Below are 9,357 nucleotides of genomic sequence, written 5' to 3'. Positions count from 1 at the left end.
ACCGCCACAGGTCAACCAGGACACACGCTTCTCTTTGCCAGTTCAGACAGGGACACGCACAAAACCAGTGCCTGAATAGGATATTCATTTGATGTCGAGCTCTCATGCTCGCGACTTATCGACGCTCACCTTCCCACCGGGTGAAGCTCACGTAAAGGCTCTGCCACCGTGCGCTTCACCGCGTCTCGACGTGCACTTCCAGTTTCCCCGTCTTACACCGTCTGCGCCGCGCACACACGCTCCCAGAATGGCGGGACACGGCTCTTGGAAGTATTACCTTTGGATCTTAATTTTACTGTGCAGGTCGGCGTTACCTTCGGCCAAATTGATGGAGACTATCATCTGGAGCTCGCAGAACTCCAAATTTCTCGCCGGAAAGGGCTTGGTGATCTACCCGGACATTGGGAATGAATTGGACATCATCTGCCCCAAGGTGGGCGTGGGCCGGGACTATGAATACTACAAGCTGTATTGGGTCAAGCAGGTGCAGGCGGAGAACTGCAGTACCGTGCTGGACCCAAAGCTCTTTTTCACGTGTAACAGGCCAGAGAATGGCATCAAGTTCACCCTCAAGTTCCAAAAGTACAGCCCCACGGGCCAGGATTTCAAGAGGAACGTCAACTATTACATCACCTCGATCTCCAACGGCACCGTGGAGGGCTTGGAGAACCGCGAGGGGGGCGCGTGCAAGAGCCGAGCCATGAAAGTCATCATGAAAGTCGGGCAAGTCCCGAATGCAAACCCAGCGGTGCCGGAGACTCCACAATTAGGCGTGGAGAACAATGCCATCCCCGAGTCCAGTCCCAACCCATCTGACACTAACCGGATAGGCCCGGTGCTGCCAGGACACCGTGACCACATGAACCAGGACACGCCCTCCAACTCGGACGGGATCCTGCGCTCCAAAGTGTCCGTGTTCTCCACCATCGTCGCCGGCTGCATCTTCTTCCTGTGGCTCATCCTCATGGCCATCCTGCTCATTGACATGTGGAAGCCCTCCCGGAAGAACTCGCACTCGCAGCCCCGCCCCTCCGCGCTCTCCCTCAGCACGCTCTCCACCCCCAAGCTCCCGAGGGACACGGCCGGCACCGAACCCAGCGACATCATCATCCCCCTGCCGACAGAGAACAACTACTGCCCTACTGAGAAAGTGAGCGGCGATTACGTGAACCCGGTCCATATTGTCCAGGAAATTCCGGAGCAAAGCCCCGCCATTGTCTACTACAAAGTCTGACGCCGTTATACTCGCAGCTTCATTTCCCGTGTCCTCGAGACGAAAACATAGAGGAGCGCGTGGTTTTTTACGAATGTTTTCAAGAACACTTTTTCTTTTCTTTTTTTCGTTTGTTTTGTACCACCTGCTGCACAAATCTGGAGAGACAAGCTCCGGCCGGCACCAGCGGGGCTTCAAAATCTGTTTGGATTTGTCTGAGAATCCCTCCCCTTTCGTGTGGCGGGTCACATATCGTACCATGAGATAAATATCGTACCATGTGATAAATGTCAAACCATGTGATAAATATCGTACCATGAGATAAATATCGTACCATGTGATAAATATCGTACCATGTGATAAATATCATACCATGTAATAAATATCGTACCATGTGATAAATGTCAAACCATGTGATAAATATCGTACCATGTGATAAATATCATACCATGTGATAAATATCGTACCATGTGATAAATATCATACCATGTGATAAATATTGTACCATGTGATAAATATCGTACCATGTGATAAATATCATACCATGTGATAAATATCGTACCATGAGATAAATATCGTACCATGTGATAAATGTCAAACCATGTGATAAATATCGTACCATGTGATAAATATCGTACCATGTGATACATATCGTACCATGAGATAAATATCATACCATGTGATAAATGTCAAACCATGTGATAAATATCGTACCATGTGATAAATATCGTACCATGTGATAAATGTCAAACCATGTGATAAATATCATACCATGTGATAAATATCGTACCATGTGATAAATATCATACCATGTGATAAATATCATACCATGTGATAAATATTGTACCATGTGATAAATATCGTACCATGTGATAAATATCATACCATGTGATAAATATCGTACCATGAGATAAATATCGTACCATGTGATAAATGTCAAACCATGTGATAAATATCATACCATGTGATAAATATCGTACCATGTGATAAATATCATACCATGTGATAAATATCGTACCATGTGATAAATATCATACCATGTGATAAATATCGTACCATGTGATAAATATCATACCATGTGATAAATATCGTACCATGTGATAAATATCATACCATGTGATAAATATCAAACCATGTGATAAATATCGTACCATGTGATAAATATCGTACCATGTGATAAATGTCAAACCATGTGATAAATATCGTACCATGTGATACATATCGTACCATGTGATAAATATCGTACCATGTGATAAATATCGTACCATGTGATAAATATTGTACCATGTCATAAATATCAAACCGTGTGATAAATATCATACTGTGGGATAAATATCGTACCATGTGATAAATGTCAAACCATGTGATAAATATCATACCATGTGATAAATATCGTACCATGTGATAAATATCATACCATGTGATAAATATCGTACCATGTGATAAATATCAAACCATGTGATAAATATCGTACCATGTGATAAATATCGTAGCATGGGACGTACCATGTGACCCGGCCCCGCCCTCAGCCCGCACCATGTGACCCTGCCCCGCACTCAGCGTTAGCTTCAATACCAGATGTGTCGTATTGACCTGAACTTATCGATGTTCAGCACCTGCCGCTAACAGCCCTCTGACTGCAGCCGCTTTCACTCAATACCACGCAGAGACCACTCTAAGCAGGTGTACAGGGGTCTACAGCCAGTGTGCGCCTTGAAAATGCCACTTTTCAACAGATATTCAGTGAGTAAACGTTAAAATGACAATAAAGTTTCATAAGTTAGGCTGTTGATTTAATTGATTCCTCGACATAAGATGTAAATAAACAATGTAGGCATACAATTGGAATACATTTCATATTCATTAGGGCGTCACCAGTTAATCGAATAATCATGTCTATAGTCGACGTTTTCTGGACTCAAAACACATGGAAAGACCTTTTATTGAACTGTCTGAATGAGAGGTTCTTTAGACCTGGTTTAGTCCTGGTTCAGAGTTTCTGTCCTTACGAGAGGTTCTTTAGACCTGGTTTAGTCCTGGTTCAGTGTTTCTGTCCTTACGAGAGGTTCTTTAGACCTGGTTTAGTCCTGGTCCAGTGTTTCTGTCCTTACGAGAGGTTCTTTAGACCTGGTTTAGTCCTGGTTCAGTGTTTCTGTCCTTACGAGAGGTTCTTTAGACCTGGTTTAGTCCTGATTCAGTGTTTATGTCCTTACGAGAGGTTCTTTAGACCTGGTTTAGTCCTGATTCAGTGTTTATGTCCTTACGAGAGGTTCTTTAGACCTGGTTTAGTCCTGGTTCAGAGTTTCTGTCCGCACAAGAGGTTCTTTAGACCTGGTTTAGTCCTGGTTCAGTGTTTCTGTCCGCACAAGAGGTTCTTTAGACCTGGTTTAGTCCTGGTCCAGTGTTTCTGTCCTTACGAGATGTTCTTTAGGCCTGGTTTAGTCCTGGTTCAGAGTTTCTGTCCTTACGAGATGTTCTTTAGACCTGGTTTAGTCCTGGTCCAGTGTTTCTGTCCTTACGAGAGGTTCTTTAGACCTGGTTTAGTCCTAGTTCAGAGTTTATGTCCTTACGAGAGGTTCTTTAGACCTGGTTTAGTCCTGGTTCAGAGTTTCTATCCTTACGAGAGGTTCTTTAGACCTGGTTTAGTCCTGGTTCAGAGTTTATGTCCTTACGAGAGGTTCTTTAGACCTGGTTTAGTCCTGGTTCAGAGTTTATGTCCTTACGAGAGGTTCTTTAAACCTGGTTTAGTCCTGGTCCAGTGTTTCTGTCCTTACGAGAGGTTCTTTAGGCCTGGTTTAGTCCTGGTCCAGTGTTTCTGTCCCTACGAGAGGTTCTTTAGACCTGGTTTAGTCCTAGTTCAGAGTTTATGTCCTTACGAGAGGTTCTTTAGACCTGATTTAGTCCTGGTTCAGAGTTTCTATCCTTACGAGAGGTTCTTTAGACCTGGTTTAGTCCTGGTTCAGAGTTTATGTCCTTACGAGAGGTTCTTTAGACCTGGTTTAGTCCTGGTTCAGAGTTTATGTCCTTACAAGAGGTTCTTTAGACCTGGTTTAGTCCTGGTCCAGTGTTTCTGTCCCTACGAAAGGTTCTTTAGACCTGGTTTAGTCCTGGTCCAGAGTTTCTATCCTTACGAGAGGTTCTTTAGACCTGGTTTAGTCCTGGTTCAGTGTTTATGTCCTTACGAGAGGTTCTTTAGACCTGGTTTAGTCCTGGTCCAGTGTTTCTGTCCTTACGAGAGGTTCTTTAGGCCTGGTTTAGTCCTGGTTCAGAGTTTATGTCCTTACGAGAGGTTCTTTAGACCTGGTTTAGTCCTGGTCCAGTGTTTCTGTCCTTACGAGATGTTCTTTAGGCCTGGTTTAGTCCTGGTCCAGTGTTTCTGTCCTTACGAGAGGTTCTTTAGACCTGGTTTAGTCCTGGTTCAGTGTTTATGTCCTTACGAGAGGTTCTTTAGACCTGGTTTAGTCCTAGTTCAGAGTTTATGTCCTTACGAGAGGTTCTTTAGACCTGGTTTAGTCCTGGTTCAGAGTTTCTATCCTTACGAGAGGTTCTTTAGACCTGGTTTAGTCCTGGTTCAGAGTTTATGTCCTTACGAGAGGTTCTTTAGACCTGGTTTAGTCCTGGTTCAGAGTTTATGTCCTTACGAGAGGTTCTTTAAACCTGGTTTAGTCCTGGTCCAGTGTTTCTGTCCTTACGAGAGGTTCTTTAGGCCTGGTTTAGTCCTGGTCCAGTGTTTCTATCCTTACGAGAGGTTCTTTAGACCTGGTTTAGTCCTGGTTCAGAGTTTATGTCCTTACGAGAGGTTCTTTAGACCTGGTTTAGTCCTGGTTCAGAGTTTATGTCCTTACAAGAGGTTCTTTAGACCTGGTTTAGTCCTGGTCCAGAGTTTCTATCCTTACGAGAGGTTCTTTAGACCTGGTTTAGTCCTGGTTCAGTGTTTATGTCCTTACGAGAGGTTCTTTAGACCTGGTTTAGTCCTGGTCCAGTGTTTCTGTCCTTACGAGAGGTTCTTTAGGCCTGGTTTAGTCCTGGTTCAGAGTTTATGTCCTTACGAGAGGTTCTTTAGACCTGGTTTAGTCCTGGTCCAGTGTTTCTGTCCTTACGAGATGTTCTTTAGGCCTGGTTTAGTCCTGGTCCAGTGTTTCTGTCCTTACGAGAGGTTCTTTAGACCTGGTTTAGTCCTGGTTCAGTGTTTCTGTCCTTACGAGAGTTTCTTTAGACCTGGTTTAGTCCTGGTCCAGTGTTTCTGTCCTTACGAGATGTTCTTTAGGCCTGGTTTAGTCCTGGTCCAGTGTTTCTGTCCTTACGAGAGGTTCTTTAGGCCTGGTTTAGTCCTGGTTCAGAGTTTATGTCCTTACGAGAGGTTCTTTAGACCTGGTTTAGTCCTGGTCCAGTGTTTCTGTCCTTACGAGATGTTCTTTAGGCCTGGTTTAGTCCTGGTTCAGAGTTTATGTCCACGCGACACGAGACAATATTGCAAGAAAAGTGTATTTGTTTAGCACAATTCATACACAGAATGATTCAAAGTATTTTACAAAATAAGAAACATCACATCACAATACAAACGAGATAAAAAAATTAAATAATGTTCAAAAAAAAAAATCAATCTTGGCTGACGCAATAATATCACAACAAACTAAATATATCAAATAGAAATGCACTGTTTTTAATGAAAAGGTTTAAAAATTAAAAGTCTAAATTACCCTTGATTTATTCTTGGTTTTATCTCCGTTATCTCTAAGTTTTTTTTTCGACACAGTTTGACTAGCAAATCAACGCAAGCACTTATTTGTTTTAACACGACTGAAATATCGTATCAATATCGCCGTGAAATCACCGTGAAAATCGTCATCTTTGCCAATATCGCGCAGACGGAACTGAACGGCGGCGGCTCGACATGACAAATGACATTTCCAGTCTTCGCCCGAGACAGACTCCAATCCCATCATGCACTGCTCCTCCCCCAGCCCCTCGAGGAACAACAGCGGATTATGTCAAAGCAATTCAATTGTATCAAAGAGGTAATGAACCCCCGGCTTTGGCTTTTCATTTGCGAATTTGACGGTTTGTTTGTGTCCGTTTCCGCGCAGGGCGTTCAATAGAGAGACGTTAGGACAAGAAAAAGGTTTTAATGTGACTTTTTATTCAATGTACGCGCAAGTTCTGATATGGATTTGTTCACTTACAATGGTCATGTTACTGCCCTGCCCATAATGGAGTCATTTTCGGTGCCGTTCCAATGTCCAGCAGGTGAGAAAGTAGTGCACTCAAAATGTCCCACAATGCATCAAAATCACGGCAGCAGTTGTCTCGGTGGGCGTTCCAGAAGGTTAGAGAATCAACCAATCAAAAGCTGATTCAACAATGTTCACAGGAGTTTAGCAAATGGAGAACTGTCCCAGCGTCCCCCGTCCTTAGAACCTCCCCCTGCAGGAAAAACTATAAAGACCTGTGGGGAGAAGTAGAAACCTTGAGGAGAACCACAGTGAAGGAGAGATCCTGCTCCCACGGACTGAACCGGGACTGAACCAGGTCTGAACCAGGACTGAACCGGGACTGAACCGGGACTGAACCGGGACTGAATAAGGACTCAACCAGGACTGAACCGGGACTCTATAAAGACTGAACAATGGCTGAACTGGGACTGAACCAGGACTGAACCAGGTCTGAACCAGGACTGAACCGGGACTGAACCGGGACTGAACCGGGACTGAATAAGGACTCAACCAGGACTGAACCGGGACTCTATAAAGACTGAACAATGGCTGAACCGGGACTGAACCAGGACTGAACCAGGTCTGAACCAGGACTGAACCAGGACCGAACCAGGTCTGAACCAGGACTGAACCAGGACTAAACCAGGACTGAACCAGGACTGAACCGGGGCTGAACCGGGACTGAACCAGGACTGAACCAGGGCTAAACCAGGACTAAACCAGGACTGAACCAGGACTGAACCAGGACTAAACCAGGACTGAACCAGGACTGAACCAGGACTAAACCAGGGCTGAACCGGGACTGAACCAGGACTAAACCAGGACTGAACCAGGACTGAACCAGGACTAAACCAGGACTGAACCAGGACTGAACCAGGACTGAACCAGGGCTAAAACCAGGACTGAACCGGGGCTGAACCGGGACTGAACCGGGACTGAACCAGGACTGAACCAGGGCTAAACCAGGATGGACAGACTACAGATGGTCCAGGACTGATGTGCTTCCACTCTTTCTCTTCTTTGTATTGTCTTATGCACCTTTGTCTGTACTTGTGTCTGTAATACTCTAAGATATATAAGTGTACAGCGCATATGTCCTCCGTAATGTACCTCAGAAAACTGGTTGCGAGGTTCATTCCCGGGTCGAGTTGAAGGCAGTCTAATATCCGTACTGTATACATGTCATGCTGTGTGTGAGTGCAGTACATTTCCTTGTAACTCAGCTGGACAGATGCAGTAGAAGTCGTATCCCGACACTCGCTGACCCGTGTTTCACCTCCGTTTGCGGTTGAAGTCAAGCATTCATACTTCTTTAGGGTTATATACGATCGTGGTTAGCGCGTTTTAGCAGGAAAAGGGTGAACGCGGCCGGTTTGGAGGTGAACTCGACGGCCCCCGCAGAGAAACCCATCCTCTGCATTTGACCCGTCCTTCAGTGTTTGGGGTAAAACCTGTCAGAAGCATGATTTAACTTGCTGGGCGGCGTCATTCCCCAATTTACCGACGTTAGCTCAATCATGCTAGTCGTTAGCTTGACTCGTTGAAAAGCCAGAAACGGTTTGAAATGTTATCCGTCCGTTGTAGCCGTGATTTGCCATCTGATCTGTCATTTAAGTTAATTATAGTTTGTTTCATAAAGTTTCATAGCGTTTAAATTTGATTAAGTTGGAAATAAAGTATTGCACCTCATCGTTACTTACGCGTGTTGACCTGGATGTTTCTCTGCACTGATCAGTTTGCTCAAGTTCATTCACGTTTTTACGACCGTCGAGCTCAAAACGGCGCGATAAAAAGAGGTTAAAAGTTAATGGGTGCGTTTATAGACAAGTATTAAAGGGAACGTACCACGCAAAATCAAACTTTATGAGTTTTTAGCCGTGTTACAACAGCGTTCTCTTTTCATTAGCGTTCTCGCAGTTGACTTTAGAGCGATTCACGCGTGTTCCGGTAATCCTGCCTTGTCTTGCATTCGTGGGTTCAGAAAATGTCACCTACCCCCTATCCCCGCCCACTTCCATATTCTAACTTGTTGAAAAGAATTAGACACAATAAAGGTCACACGTGTAAGATTCAGATTGTATTGTTGTTGTTGTTTTTCCGTTATAAACTAACTATAACTATAAAACCAAGTAATTGACGGTCCAAATGTGAAATGCGGGGCAGTGTCATTCCTGTCGATGGTTCCATTTCCATTACGAAGCCGGTTTAGATCAGTTTACTATGATTAAAAAGTAAAAAAATATGATATGTATGTGGTAGTTTATTACTTGTGCTGGAGAAAAGGAATAATAGTGATGTTTTTTTTAATAATTGTCGCAGTGAGAAGAAAATGTTTTATCCTGTTCTATATGAAATAAAACAATTTCCACAAAATACAAACATTTTCTTACAGAAGCTAATCCTCGAGTCGCTCTCCCGCAGCTTCCTCCTTGTGCTAACATTCCTAAACTGTTAGCTTTCCGCGGATATTAAACACCCCGGCTAAACGTATCTTAATCATCACCGCTGCTTCAAATAAGACGAATCGAGCCGCCCTATAGGCCGAACCCGCCCCCCCCCCGTCTCTCTCGTCTTTACCTAAATGGATATGCGACCCCCGGGGAGTTCCTAACCCGCGGTGGCCCTTTGCGGTTGCTTCCTACAGTCGCTCTCTCTTTTTCTTTCCCTCCCCGTTTGAAGTCTGGCAGGCAAATGATAAATATGCTAATGCGTCTGCGGCGAGTTGACGTCCTAGATAGCGCCGCGGAGGGGGGAAGCCACCCGCAGTTGAACGTAAAGCGGGGGAAAGAGGACGACGGACAAGATACGGAAACATATTATGGGCGTGTGTGGATGGATAATGGCGGAGATAGGCCTGTGTGCGGCGAGCGCGAGCGTGGAGAGGATACCCTCAGTCTGCACGTCAGCTTTAGGTGATGAAATTGTGCTGGT

General features: G+C 44.7%; 1 pseudogene; it reads left to right on the top strand.

Moving 5' to 3' along the window:
- The first annotated feature begins 247 nt into the window (after positions 1-247).
- LOC140368948 (ephrin-B1 pseudogene) lies at positions 248-1,318 on the top strand (annotated as a pseudogene).
- The last annotated feature ends 8,039 nt before the right edge of the window (positions 1,319-9,357 follow it).

This window comes from Eucyclogobius newberryi, unplaced genomic scaffold (assembly GCF_026437365.1).
Source record: "Eucyclogobius newberryi isolate DKJ021-1_F unplaced genomic scaffold, fEucNew1.0.hap1 SCAF_20, whole genome shotgun sequence".
Taxonomy (NCBI): domain Eukaryota; kingdom Metazoa; phylum Chordata; class Actinopteri; order Gobiiformes; family Gobiidae; genus Eucyclogobius; species Eucyclogobius newberryi.
Note: the sequence above shows the minus strand (reverse complement) of the source record. Positions and strands in the feature narration are given on the sequence as shown.